Here is a 13,294-nt window from a genome sequence, read left to right on the forward strand (position 1 = left end):
ACTTCACTTAAATACAAAAAAACTCAAAAGAAGCTTAAGACATTTCAAGCAACTAAAATGTGTGGCTGAGTGGTGTTTAATTAACAGGAGGGAGATGAGGAAGGAAATATGGGGAGAAGCTAAAATTAAGGGTTCCTTGCTGGAATAGGTGTGTCCTTGTTGGAGGAGGGATGTCACTGAGAGTGGGCTTTTGGGTTTCAAATGCTCAAGCCAGGACCAGTGTCTCTCTCCGGCGTCTCTATTCTTCATGCTGCCTGCAGATCTGGATGTACAACTCTCAGCTCCTCCAGCACCATGTCTGCCTGCATGTCACCATGCTTCCCACCACATTGCTAATGGGATAAATTTCTGAAACTGTACACAGGCCGCAATTGAGTGCTTTCCTCTATAAGAGATGCCATGGTCATGGTGTCTCTTCACAGCTATAGAACATTGACTAAGACACTGAGCATTCAAATGACTGGATCTTTGAGTCCATACCTGTTTCTTGGGCTTTTTCTTGAGTTCTTTTCTTTCGGTTTGTTTTGTCCTCTTACAATGTATTCATTATATATTTTTTTATTTTCTTATCCCTTAAGCCTGTTTTCTAATGAGAGACAGAAAGAGAGAAGATCCAGACAAGAAAAGACGGGAGGAACTGGAAGGAGTCAAAGGAGAAAAAAAACATAACTAGGATTATTATATGAAAAAAATCTATTTTCAGTGAATTAAAAAAAATTATAGGTGTCAACTTCAGTGGTCCACGGTATAACCAGTTGAAAAAGTTTTCCTGGGTATGCGTGGGAAGGCATTTCTAAGTGAGATTGGCACTTGAATCTGAAGAATTAGCAGTATATATTTCCCTTGCCAACAGCAGCTGCTGGGCATCATCTAATCTGTGGAATGTCTGAAGAGACCCAAAGACCAGGGAAGCAAGGGTTAGTCCCCTCCTTCCAACCCCAGCGTAGGACCTGGGACACCTTTTGTCATCTTCTCGTGGCTTCAAGTCCAGCATGTCCATTTGCAGCACGTGCTCCCCTGTTCTCTGGCCCACAGTCTCTTCTCGTCTCCCGCAGAGAACGGGACTCATGGATCTTCTGAACCTCTTTACCACCGTGAGAATCAGCCTGCGCTGATATATTCACATCCGCTTCTCTCTTCCCTTCTTTCTTTCTCCCCTTTTCTCTCATCTCTCCGCTTCACTCCCTTCCTCCCCGCCTGGTATAGATTGCTCTTGATCCAAAACCAACGATTCTCAAAGTAGGTACAATTAAAGACCATTAGGATTCAAACATTTGTTCAATATTTGCTTATAGTCATTAATTGTTTTCATGTTTGGGGTGTGATAATGATAGTTAACTACGTTAAAAATCTCTTCTGATTGAAAGATAAAGTCTGACATATTTACAGATTAAATTATATGTGGATGGGGATTTTTTTTTTTGAAAGAAAATAATAGGGGCAAGGATCAAAGAGAAATAGCAGGAGCTGGTCCATCATGGAAGCTTGAAAATAGGTATATGAGAATTATATTCAGTTTATTTGCCTGTACTTTTTACAGGAAAATATCTTTTCTAAAATATGTGTGTAGAACTTTAAAATTCAGTTAAAATAATTTTATCTAGAATTTTGGTACTCATCACTATCTTGAGTCCTGGTTTTAATTTTAGTAGACAATCGTCAGCAATCTACAGGACCATCAACTTCTCAAAAAAAAAGGATGAGCAATGCTAGCCTCTCGAAATTGTACACTTACTAGAATTTATATGTTTAATAAGAGCATCAAAAGCTACATTCTAAATACAAATGCATTTTCTTGTTTAGTGTTTCACACTGTTGAGAATGAATACAAGGGTGGAATTGGGAACCATAACAGGGGGTTCAGAAAATGCTGAAAGCAAAACAAAAATACAAATTTTCTGAGGGGGAAATTTGTTCTTTGAATTTTTTAATATTGAGAACAAGCAAAAAATAGACTTGTGTAGAACACCATACATAAAATTATTTGACAGCATATTATATGTTGGATGTAACTATTCATCCAAACAACGAAATGGGTAAAATTACTAGTTATTAGGCCCTCAATTTGAGTTAGTCTAATCGCATCCTTGCTTGCTCACATCCTTGGTATATGAACACTGATGACTTGCACATCCTGACCATGAGTGTGTGAGGACTCAGACTCACTCTGACTCTGGTCCATGTTGGCATGCACTCATGAGGACAATTTCCAGGATACACGTATTGGCATCTGTCTTTAAACCGTATACTACTCCTTTTAGAAGACAGTTACCCAAAATGGTACAAAACGCTTTTTTTAGTATGACAGGAGTCCAAAGTATAAAAGAATTCTGCAGAAGTGATGATTTTAAATATCGGGAGAAGACTTGGAACAGAGAGTGTGGTCTTGGTTTGAGAATTCCATTGGAGAAGAGAAGTCATTCCAGGTTCAGGGATAAGCAAGATAACACAAAATTGTGGAATTCATACAGTCTGTAAGACTCTCCTTAATGGACTATTCATGGAAATAACCTAGAACCCTGACAATGCAGCCACTTCTGATGAGAACTGATAGACTAAGATCAGAAAGAAGGAGAGGAGGACCTCCCCAATCAGTGGACATGGAGAGGGGCATGCATGCAGAAAGGGGGAGCAGGGTGGGACCGGGAGGGGAGGAGGGAGGGGCTTATGGGGGGATACAAAATGAATAAAGTGTAATTAATAAAAGTTAAAAAAAAAAAGACTCTCCTTAATGGAGTCAGGCTCTAATCAGTTTTGGCTTTGAGTGAAAATCTACACTGGATTAGTCTCATCCTGTTAAGTACCTTGCTCGGGAGCTGAGACATTATAGCTACAACATGGCTAGCAGAGGAAATGAAACGGAAGCCTATGAACAGCAGAGTGTGTAACAGGAATGCAAATTCAGAGAACTAAGTATAGTTTTATTTTGGGCTTATAGAGTAAAGGTGACTTAGGTAGACCCAGGGGCCAGGGATCTCTGTGCCTGTGTGCGGGCCGCTAGTGATCATTAACTTTTGAGAGGGAAAATATGTTACATAGCCCTTGCAAGTAAAAATGATTAAGGTATTCCTTGTAGCTATTTCTGTATGTCATAAAACCAGCAGGATTTTTAGAATGGGCTGATATGTTTTATCCCAGTTCTCCCTGAAGGGAATTAAAGGGCTGAGACCTGTAGAAATTTATTAGTCTGACAGGGTGAAAGCAATACAGAAAGGAGTACATGCATTCCCAGTGACTCATTCGAGTCTCTGTCTAAAGGCAAAGCCTGGACTTAGGTTTGTGAAGCCAGCTTTTAGTAGACTGTTTAAAAGTGAAGGGATTAGAAGAATCAGTCATTGATCTCTTGATTCTAAGGCTAACAAAGAACTCCCCATCACCACACCCAAAAGCTGTGCTGTGTAAACCACAGCATTTTAGCAGCCGCACACAGGGGAGGTTCTTTGTTTTCCCTGTGAAAATCTGAAAACCACATGATGTTCTAAGTAGGAGAAGAGTTGGGAAATAAAACTTCTGAGAATATTTTCTTAGGATCCCTTTGAAATGGGCAAGTTAGAAATTGCTTTGGATGGTATGCTAAATGGAGCAAAACCAGGGCTCTTTAAAGAGTGTCCTATCCTCAAGCCAAGTGACAGTACGACTTACTGCACAGGTAAACAAAAACATTGGTTCCAGTCTGAGTAGTTCCCGGTGCAGGATAATGTATGGTTCTGGCTGTGAAGCATGTTGAATAAGTAGTTCACAACCTTTTGGGATGAAAGTTTGTGGTTACAAGGATTATGGGTAGAGGAAATGCGATGTTGATGAAGGTGAGATATAAAGCAACTGAACAAATATGCTGACTTCATGTACCTCAGGGAGTGCTGCCTTCCACAAAGGCATTATCTTGGGAAGCTACAAGCTTAAGCAGGTTGAAGCAATTCCTAAAAAGAATCTCTGTTCCTTTTGCTATTGACTATAACAGGGTGAACTTAAAAGTCCTTTGAAACTTAGTCTGGTGACAATTTTCAAAGAATTACAAATAATAATAATAATTTGTTGAAATGAGAGTAAAGATTGCCGGTCACTTTGAAGGCAGAACAGATCAGTCTCACTTTACTACAAAAACATTATATGTAAAAATATTAATACTGCACACCCATTGTGAAATAGCAGCATATAGTAGAATAAAAAAATGTACATATCCTCTGACCTAGCAATTTCATTTTATAGACCTGTTTAGACACTAACTAGGATGCATAGGTTAAAACTAGTCGTTGCAAAGTTGGTGAACATGAAAATGAAAACATACTAATTAGTTAAGTGAAATGCATTATAGCTACAGCAGGAAACATGCAGCTATTCAAGAGTGAAATAAACCATGCATATTTTGTGTGATGTGTCAGCTACAATCAAACACTGGTTTCAGAGGGATTGTGAGACAGGGTTTCATTCAAAAGAGGACAGGGTCACTGATACCTGACGTCTACAACATCAGCATGAAGAAAGGAGTGGCCTAGTAACTAGGTTCCTGCCTTTTCTCATATAACCATCAGTTGAGGTCAAACTGGGTAGCTCTGCAGAAGAAATTTAAGGAGAATCTTCAACTGGGCATAGACTTGTTGGCAAAGTTGTAGGGCAACTTTTCCAAAATCAAGTCGGGTGGCACCAGGAGCCAGCACTGTGAACTCACAAGGGTTGAGGAGATGCACTCTGGCTCTGTTGCAGTGGCAACAGGTGGTTCTGCGTTTTGGTTACTGGGTAGTTATACTTTCCTTTTGTATACTTATGAACAAAAAGGAGAAAGAAATAAAGACAGTGTCGCGGTATTTGCCCTACTGTTTTCATTCATACAGCTGAATGAAGCCACTACTCTCCATAGGACTAAAACTGGCTGGACATCTGTGGCCTAAAGTACCCAAATGGGTGAAAGCCGAAGCTTCACAGCTTGTGTTGGAATTACAGGAAGGATGGAGTTGTGCCTGATGTCATAGCTAAGCTGTCACACAGAGCCTTCGCACAGCGAAAACCCCAAGGCATGTTTGAGCTCGTGTCCTGCACTCTCCATCTTTGTATGTTTAATACTTTTGAACAGGCAAGTCTTAATTTTATTTGTTTCTAACAAGTACACAGTGAGACAGCCTTTTAAACTTTCATCTGAAAATAAAGGTTGTAGAACCAATAGCTACAGTTTATCGTTCTTGATCTTTGGGGAAGGTTTGAACAGGTATTCAGTTGTCCATTCAATTTTGTCAAGTGGTGGGAGGAAGGCATGGGATGAGAATTAAGGAAACAGAGTTTTGACTGGGTACCTGGGAGGCCTTTGTAGATGCTATGAAAAAGAGTGTCAGTAAATGGTCGAAGCCTGAGCTTGTTTCTAAGTTTCGATGAGGAAATATAAGTCAAAATTGAAAAGTTACTCCTGAAAGACCAAGCAAAGGCTGTTGAGGAATGTGACCTTCCCCCGGGGAATTGTGGCCACCACAGGAAGAGGGATGTAGCTTTATGCTTGCCAACTAATGCTGGCCCAGAATCCTTTCTGGAGTGGGCCTGGAGAGTTGAACCAACAGTGATTCATGATATTTCTGTTTGTCTTTTCAAAAGTCTGCTGATATTGAGAGTAACTTAGAAAGACCAGTACCTGGGGTGAGGGTAGGAGTCATACCACATTCTAGCCCCACCTTTGCTGCCTGCCTTCTGCCCTCTAGTACGTCTGGATATTGTTGACTGAACTGAAGGAAGCTTTCACGTGCTCTGGATGACTGGATATTTAAATAGAAAATAATGTAGAACTTTCATTTTTAAGTAGGTTTAATTACATGAAATGGGTGATTAATATATAATTTTTTAAAGAAAAGCTTCGAATACTGAATAAATGATTGTTCAAAAGTCTTTTTCAGCACAAAGCTTCTCGATTGAGAAATTATTATCAAGAGTTTGAAATCCACCACTCTCATCTTTTAAAGGGCTTGAAGATTTATACAGATATCAGAATAGAGTGTGTTTTTATAACGTTTCAAAAAAACCTATTTAGGAGACAATCATACTTTTCCTTTTTCTGTCATTTCTCTTTTTTTTTAACGTCCTGAGAGACATTGCTACGTAGGAAGAAAATGATATTTGATGCTAAATAGTGGTGAAACTATCCTCAAATGAGTAGCTTGTGCTGGATCTGTTTCTTAGCCGTAAAGCTGGAAACAGAAAAACTTTCCTCAGTTCTCTACGTATTTATCCATCAAATGGAGTCTTCCACAAGTCAAAAGAAAATTCTTTGGAACTGAGAGCAGACAGCATATATGACTGTTGCGGTTAATTTCACATCGGCGAGTCCAGGAACAGAATCCTAACCTGTGTTTACCCTTTCCTCTTCTAGTGAACCATTAACTCTACTGTCTCCTTTTTGTTAACACACGCAGGGGTCCACTGGGGATAGCCCAGCTTTTTCCTTCTTTACCATGCACCACAGACAAGCCTGCCTTCCCCTGAGCTCTGTTTACCCGCCCTTATCACCCACCCACAGTCTGCTCAGCTGCCTAGGCATGAGACTAAGTGACAAAGAGCCATAAATGCGACGTTTTCCTTGAGAGATATCAGCAAAATGTTACATTGTTACCCCAATTGAGGGCAGAAAAGGAAGATTCTTGAAAAGGTGTCAGATTATCTTCTTTTGTCAGAGGTGAAATGGATAATTAATTTGCATCTCAGCCTTTCTGCAGCCATTTTACACCTGTCTGGTAGAATAAATTAGAAACCATGAAAAATCATCAGCTCCTTTGTTTGGGTTTTGCTCAACAAAGTCTTAGAAAATACCAGTGTTCCCAAAGTATTTTAAAAATAACAGAAATTGGGATCCCGCCACCATCCATCATTTTCAGACCTGATGTCGGTTTTACATGAAGGCTTGAGTGATTCCCAAGGAGCCAGCTGAATAGGGCCTCTGAAGATGCTGAACAGACAGGGATGTGAAGCAGAGAGAGGACTGGAGAAGACTCAAGCTGAAGAAAGCAGGGGAAAGAGAAGCTATCATTAATGGCATGTCCAGAGATGATGGCTTTGTACAAAGAAAACCTAAGCATTTTCAACTGCTCTTTGAATGAGGATTCTGATGTCAATATTCCAGTGTGGCAGGAAAAGGAAAGGCTGATTTTAGGATGAGTGAAGAAGGGTAGAAAAGGGAGAGAGAAATCAAAAGACAGTCTGGATCTATTGCAGAAGACTTTAAAAAGCTTAACATGTGGCTGGGGAGATGGTCCAGTAGGTATATAAGATTTTCTTATGGGTATGAGGACCTGAGTCTGATCCTCGGAGCCCCTGTGTAGAAGCCCCTGTATAGAAGCACTTCTAGTCCTAATGCTGGAAGTGTGGAGACAAGTCAGATCTTGGGGGCTCACTGGGCACCCAGGGTAGCCTACTCTGTGAACAGTGGGCCCATGAGAAACCCTGTGTTAGAAACTAATGTAAGTGATTTCTTGGTAACAACACAGAAGATTGACTTCTGGCACCTACGTGTGTTGATGCACACACATACAAATACACACAGGCACAAATGTATAAGATGTGTTTGAATAGAGGGATACAGGTGTTTTTAAGCATGGGGAGATGATAGTATCACAACCGAGCTTGACAATAAAAATAAAATTTGTGACCTTATAGAGGACAAATTGTGAGGTGAGATAGTCAGAATCAGGATCCAGTGATGAGCACTAGGATGGCCTAGCTACGGTTAGGCTGGAGCTCAGACGGAACAGGGATGCCCAAGCAGAGGCAGGAATAACCGTGACAGAGGGTGGGAAGAGTCTGGGGTCTTTGGAGCACGGTGATCAATGACAACACAAGAGATAGGAAGGAAAGGAAGAGAAGACTAAGATTTTTTCATTGTTTATTATTATTAGTTACATTTTATTAACTCTGTACCCCAGCTGTATCCTGCTCCCTTATTCCCTCCCAATCCCTCTCTCAGCTTCTCCCTGCCCCTTTCCAAGTCCACGGATTGGGAAGGACCAGATGAAAGGGGAGAAGACTAAGATTTTAATGATGAGTTGTTACGATGCTGTCCACTAAATCAGGATGGACCAAACGAAGAAGGGTCTTTGCAAAGGAGGTAGGTAAAAATGGAGCTAGAGTAGCACCTGCCAGCCAAGCAGAGGAGACCAAGAGGATTATGAACAGGTGGTTGGAGCCTTGGAGAAAGGATGGTATGGACGAATTGGGATGGGAAGTCTTTTTGTTGTTATTTGAGATAAGGTTTCCTGCGTAGCTCTGATAGCCCTCTGTCTGTGGCAATGTCTTTGGAAAGGATTAACGGAGGAAGGAAGACCCACTCCGAATATGGGAAGCTGAGATCTCAGACTTGAATAAAAAGAGGAAGTGAGCTGAGCACTAGCATGTATGTCTGCTCTCTTGACTGAAGATGTCATGTGACCAGGCCCCTGATGCTACTGCCACCATGCCTTATCCATCACTATGGGTCATATCCTCAAACTGTGAACCAAAATACACACTTCCTTCTTTAAGTGACTGTGTTGGCTAGTCTGTCATGGCAATGAGCAAAGCAACCAATACAAATGTAGATTTTTTGGGGTCCACTGGCATAAGGGTATTAGGTTAAAAACAGGAATGAAATAAATCCTCCAGATTTCCTACTACTTAATCATGGAATGCCCGTAGAGAAAGGGAGAAAGATGAAAATCTTGAGAAGATTCCTTTGGATGGGGGAGTAAAAAAACAGAAAAAAACATTCAGTGCATCATAAGTCAAAGGAACTCCCTTCAGCCACTGCATAAGCCTTTGCAATACGAACCAGAGTGAAAAGACAGGGGAATCCAGCTAAAAACTCATAGTTCAGAAATGTAGCTGTGAAAGATGAATGAGGTGGTCATTTGGGTATGAAAGGCAGGCACAACATTTAAAGTATGCATTTAGAAAAGAAGAATTTCATAAAGATGAAGCCAGAGGAAATGCCAGAGAGAAGACCCGTCAGCAGCCAGCAGCTCAGCTACATACTGTAAAGTGCCTGCAAGGAGAAGGGATCAGTGCCCAAGCACAGGTTTTGGCGCACCCTGTGGTCTTTTCTTGCACAAAGTTGTATCCTGAACCAGTCTCACTTGGAGGTCCAGGTCCACGGATCCTAGAAAACAGCCTTACTCAGGCTAGGATGGTTCAGGCAAGCAGCACAGAAGAGTGGCACCTGGCAAAGAGGCAGCTGGACAGCCAAGTAAACTGACTTTAGGTCTCGGGACACTGTGAGTACGGAAAAGCTCTCGCAGAAGGTCTTTCTGGGAAGAAAGACATCTCTCAAAGAAAGACATCTCTCGGGAGGAAGCCAGCAGCTAGAGCAAGCCTGAAAAGGAATTGTTCAAAGTAGCTCAGGCCCATATTAGCCAGAGGAGGGGAGGCAGGGGGATCAGATGAATAACAGTTTCTGAGCAGTACTGGGGCCGCAGTTGAGATTAGAGAACCCTGATTTGTAGCGCATCCATTTATATATAAAAATTAGACCATGTACATGAGTACAGGCTGTCTAGCCAAGAGCTAATGCACATACGCAATATTTTGTCTCCAGTAATGGTACTTAATTTTTTTTTTTTTTTTTTTTTTTAGTAAACTCCAACAGTCAAACACAATTTTAAATTGACCTCCTTCCTGGTGCTGGTACATTTAGCAAATGCCTTTTACTCACTCAGCATTTCTTGTTAGTTACTAAAAAAACCAAACAGAATTGATTTGTTTTCCTCGGCCATTCTAGAATCACTCCATTCACGAAGTTGTATTTGGGAGAAAAGAAAAGGGCAATCAAATGAGTGTTTATCTCGAACTAGCTTCGATTGGGGGAGGCAAGAAAAATAACCTCTTAGAGATATATCTTGGATGCTGTGGCCAGAAAGTAACTCACTTTGTCTTTGTGAGTGTCCCACACAGGATCCCTGGAAACAGGTTGGCTCTAGGCCTCAGGGAGCACCTTCATTTGTCCTAGGTCTGTGATGGCTGTCAGACTCCTGCCTGCCTCTGAGCCCCTGCCCTCCTGTTGGAGCTGGCTGACATCTTACTGAAGAGCAGCACAAAGAAAGGAGGGTAAACAGATGGTGATTTGGAAAACATTTTTCTTTAGAGGGGGATTTACAAACGAAAAGAAAAGACCCTATTCTCACATACTCAGATAGGGAGCTCCTGAAGTATTGTCAGTCAAATTGGTGGGAGAGGGAGGCCATTGTTTGGAAGAGGGGGCTATTTTCTTGGTTTCCATTTCCATATCTCTCTTTATAGAATGCTTAATAAGCATTTCCCAGTGAACCTTCACAGAAGACCCCAAATGGCAAACATCCCTTTGTCTTAATGGCCCATTAGGGAAGGACCATTGGTTTCTAATACCGAAATATTTGTCTTCGGGCCACCGATAGTAAGCCCTGAGGCTCAGGCTAAAGAGGTTAGAGCAGTCAACGGTAAGGCTAATGTTGTTGATTCAAGTCCCAAGAACACATCTGATTTCTAGTTCTGCATCTTCAGTCTTCATAATGCCAGCAAGCGCAGTTCATATTCCTGGGCTCTGGGTCTGACCCCTGGGCACTCTTATTCAACAGATCCTCCTGGCATTCAGTGGGAGGAGATATTATTCTGATATTATTCATGGGAGGCCTTGAAACCACACAATCATTAAATCACAGTGCCTAACAGTGGCAGTGAAAGAGAGAATCCAGACCTCAGATCAAATTGGAGCCAAATTCAAAGCAGACAGCAAGGCCTTGTCTCCATGCCACCCCCCAAAGCTCGCTCTTTCTCTCTTTCTCTCTTTCTCTCTCTCTCTCTTTCTCTCTTTCTTTCTTTCTTTCTTTCTTTCTTTTCTTCCTTTCTTTTTTTATTCCCACTCCCAATCATTGCTTTTTCTGACCTCTGTCCTAAAGGTTCCAATTTCTAAACAATTGCTAGTACTATTGTGTCTCTTTTATCGATATTGTTATAATACAAGAAGCTCCAGGTGCAATGCAGTATTGAATGCCTTAGAGCCGATGTCTTGTTTAATTTTCACTTGTGCTGTGAACATGTGGCTGTGTGTAGTAGTTTGCTAATGCGTCTCAAATGTAATACAAGCTTCCACCCCCACAAAAGCTGTGATGAGTCATCGTTAAACTTCCTACCCTTCACTCCTTCACTAGGGTGAGCTGGTATCCAGAACAAGAAAATGGCTTTTGGCCAAAAGTTATGAGGTATACCCTAGATAGTGACAAACAAGAGGCTCTGAACCCACTCTGAACTGTAGATACATCTTAACTTCTTTCTTAGAGTATTCTGCCATGATTAAAAGGAAATAGCCAAGCCCAGACCTTCTCTGAGGTTCACAAGCCAGGAAGAAGACTGTCATCATGCACAACTGACTAAGGAATAATGGCAGGTTTCATGCTGAATGAGAGCCTTTTAATTCTATAAACATCAAAAATAGGAACCCTACACATTGAAAATGGTAAGAGTCATTCAGATCCGTGAAGGTGTTCAGTCCACAGCAGTCTACTCCTGGCTCCGCTCTCAGCTGTGCCCTGGCAGTCACAGTGGCCAACAGCTGAAGAGAGTTCAGGATCAAGGCATCGTTCCTGAGATGGAGACATTGTTCCATGGGGGCGTCCTTGTTTACTGTACTTGCGGCTCTGGATTTGATACCTTAGCACTTGGAGTATATTGACTGAAGAACCAGTAGTTCAAAGTCATTCTTGGCTACTAAGCCAGAGCCTCAGGGTTTCATCTAAGTGCCCAAAGACAAATGCCTTGCTGCTTAGAACTAATGCAATAATGTTTAGTGAACAACAACAAAATTTTTTTAAACATAGGAAAGGGGATCTTGCTTACTTTACATTTGTTTGTTTGAAGGGTTTTGCTATACTAGATAGACCTCACTATGTAGTCAAAGCTGGCCTTGAAATTATTATCCTCCTATGTCAGGGATCTTGATAAAACTCTACCCTTCTAACTCAGCATCATATTTCTTACCTAATAAAAAATAGACCCTGTTTTATCAAATAAGTTTTTTAACTGCAAGTATGGTTAATTAGATGTCTCAGTAGGTGTAGGTTCTTAGGGCAAAACCTGACAACCTGAATTAGATCCCAAGAACCAAAGTGATGGCAGGAGAAAACTGTCCCATAAAAGCTGTCCTCTGATCTCCACATGTGTGCACAAGAAAGTGGGGGGGGGGGAAGGGGGGCGGAGAACAAAGACTTTACCCAGCAGGGTATTGAAGAAGTTGCTGAGACTTATAGCCAAACTTTGGGCAGAGTGCAAGGAATCTTATGAAAGAAGGGGGAGATAGTAAGACCTGAAGGGGACAGGAGCTGCACAAGGAGAGCAACAGAACGAAAAAGTCTGGGCACAGGGTTTTTTTTTTTTTTCTGAGACTAATACTCTAACCAAGGACCATGCATGGAGATAACCTAGAACCCCTGCACAGATGTAGTCCATGGCAGCTCAGTCTCCAAGTGGGTACCCTAATAAGGGGAACAGGAAATGTCTCTGACATGAACTCAGTGGCTGGCTCTTTGATCACCTCCCCCTGAAGTTGGGGGCGGCCTTACCAGGCCACAGAGGAAGACAATGCAGCCAGTCCAGATGAGACCTGATAGGCTAGGGTCAGATAGAAGGGGAGGAGGACCTCCTCTATCAGTGGACTCGGGGAGGAGCATGGGAGAAGAAGAGGGAGGGAGGGCAGGATTGGAAGGGAATGAGGGACTGAGCTACAGGAGGGATACAAACTGAATAAATTGTAATAAATAAAAAAAGAAAAAGAGAACTAGGATGGCAGTGTTTTAAAATTTGATATGCTACCTAAATGCAAATTATTGCTATCGATCCTTTTATGATAGCATAATCTATACTTTCTTGTACAAAACACATTAACTATGTGTTTATGATCATTCTCTTAACAGTTGACTGAAAGAAGCAACATTTTTCATTATAAAAACCATTTATCTCATTTCTTCTCTGTTATGATGACAAGTGGGCCCTGGATAGACAATCTGTGAATATTGTGTCTTACCAAACTGGTTCATAGGGTGAAGCTATTTGAAAACCACATGATCAGAAGTTCAACTCTCCAACTCTTAGCAGACAAGCAGATTTTGAAAAGATACACTTTCATAAAGAATATAGACAGTGGCTGAGGATGTAGGTCAGCTGGTAGAGTGCTTGCTTAGCATGCTGAAAGCCCTGTGTTAGTTCTCCGGCCCCTCCTGAACCACGCATGGTAGCACACACCTGTAATCCTAGTGTTCATGATAAAGAAGTGGCAGAATCAGTAGCTCAGGTTTTTTATCACTATACAGTGAATTAAACGGTG

This window comes from Meriones unguiculatus, chromosome 15 (assembly GCF_030254825.1).
Source record: "Meriones unguiculatus strain TT.TT164.6M chromosome 15, Bangor_MerUng_6.1, whole genome shotgun sequence".
NCBI lineage: Eukaryota > Metazoa > Chordata > Mammalia > Rodentia > Muridae > Meriones > Meriones unguiculatus.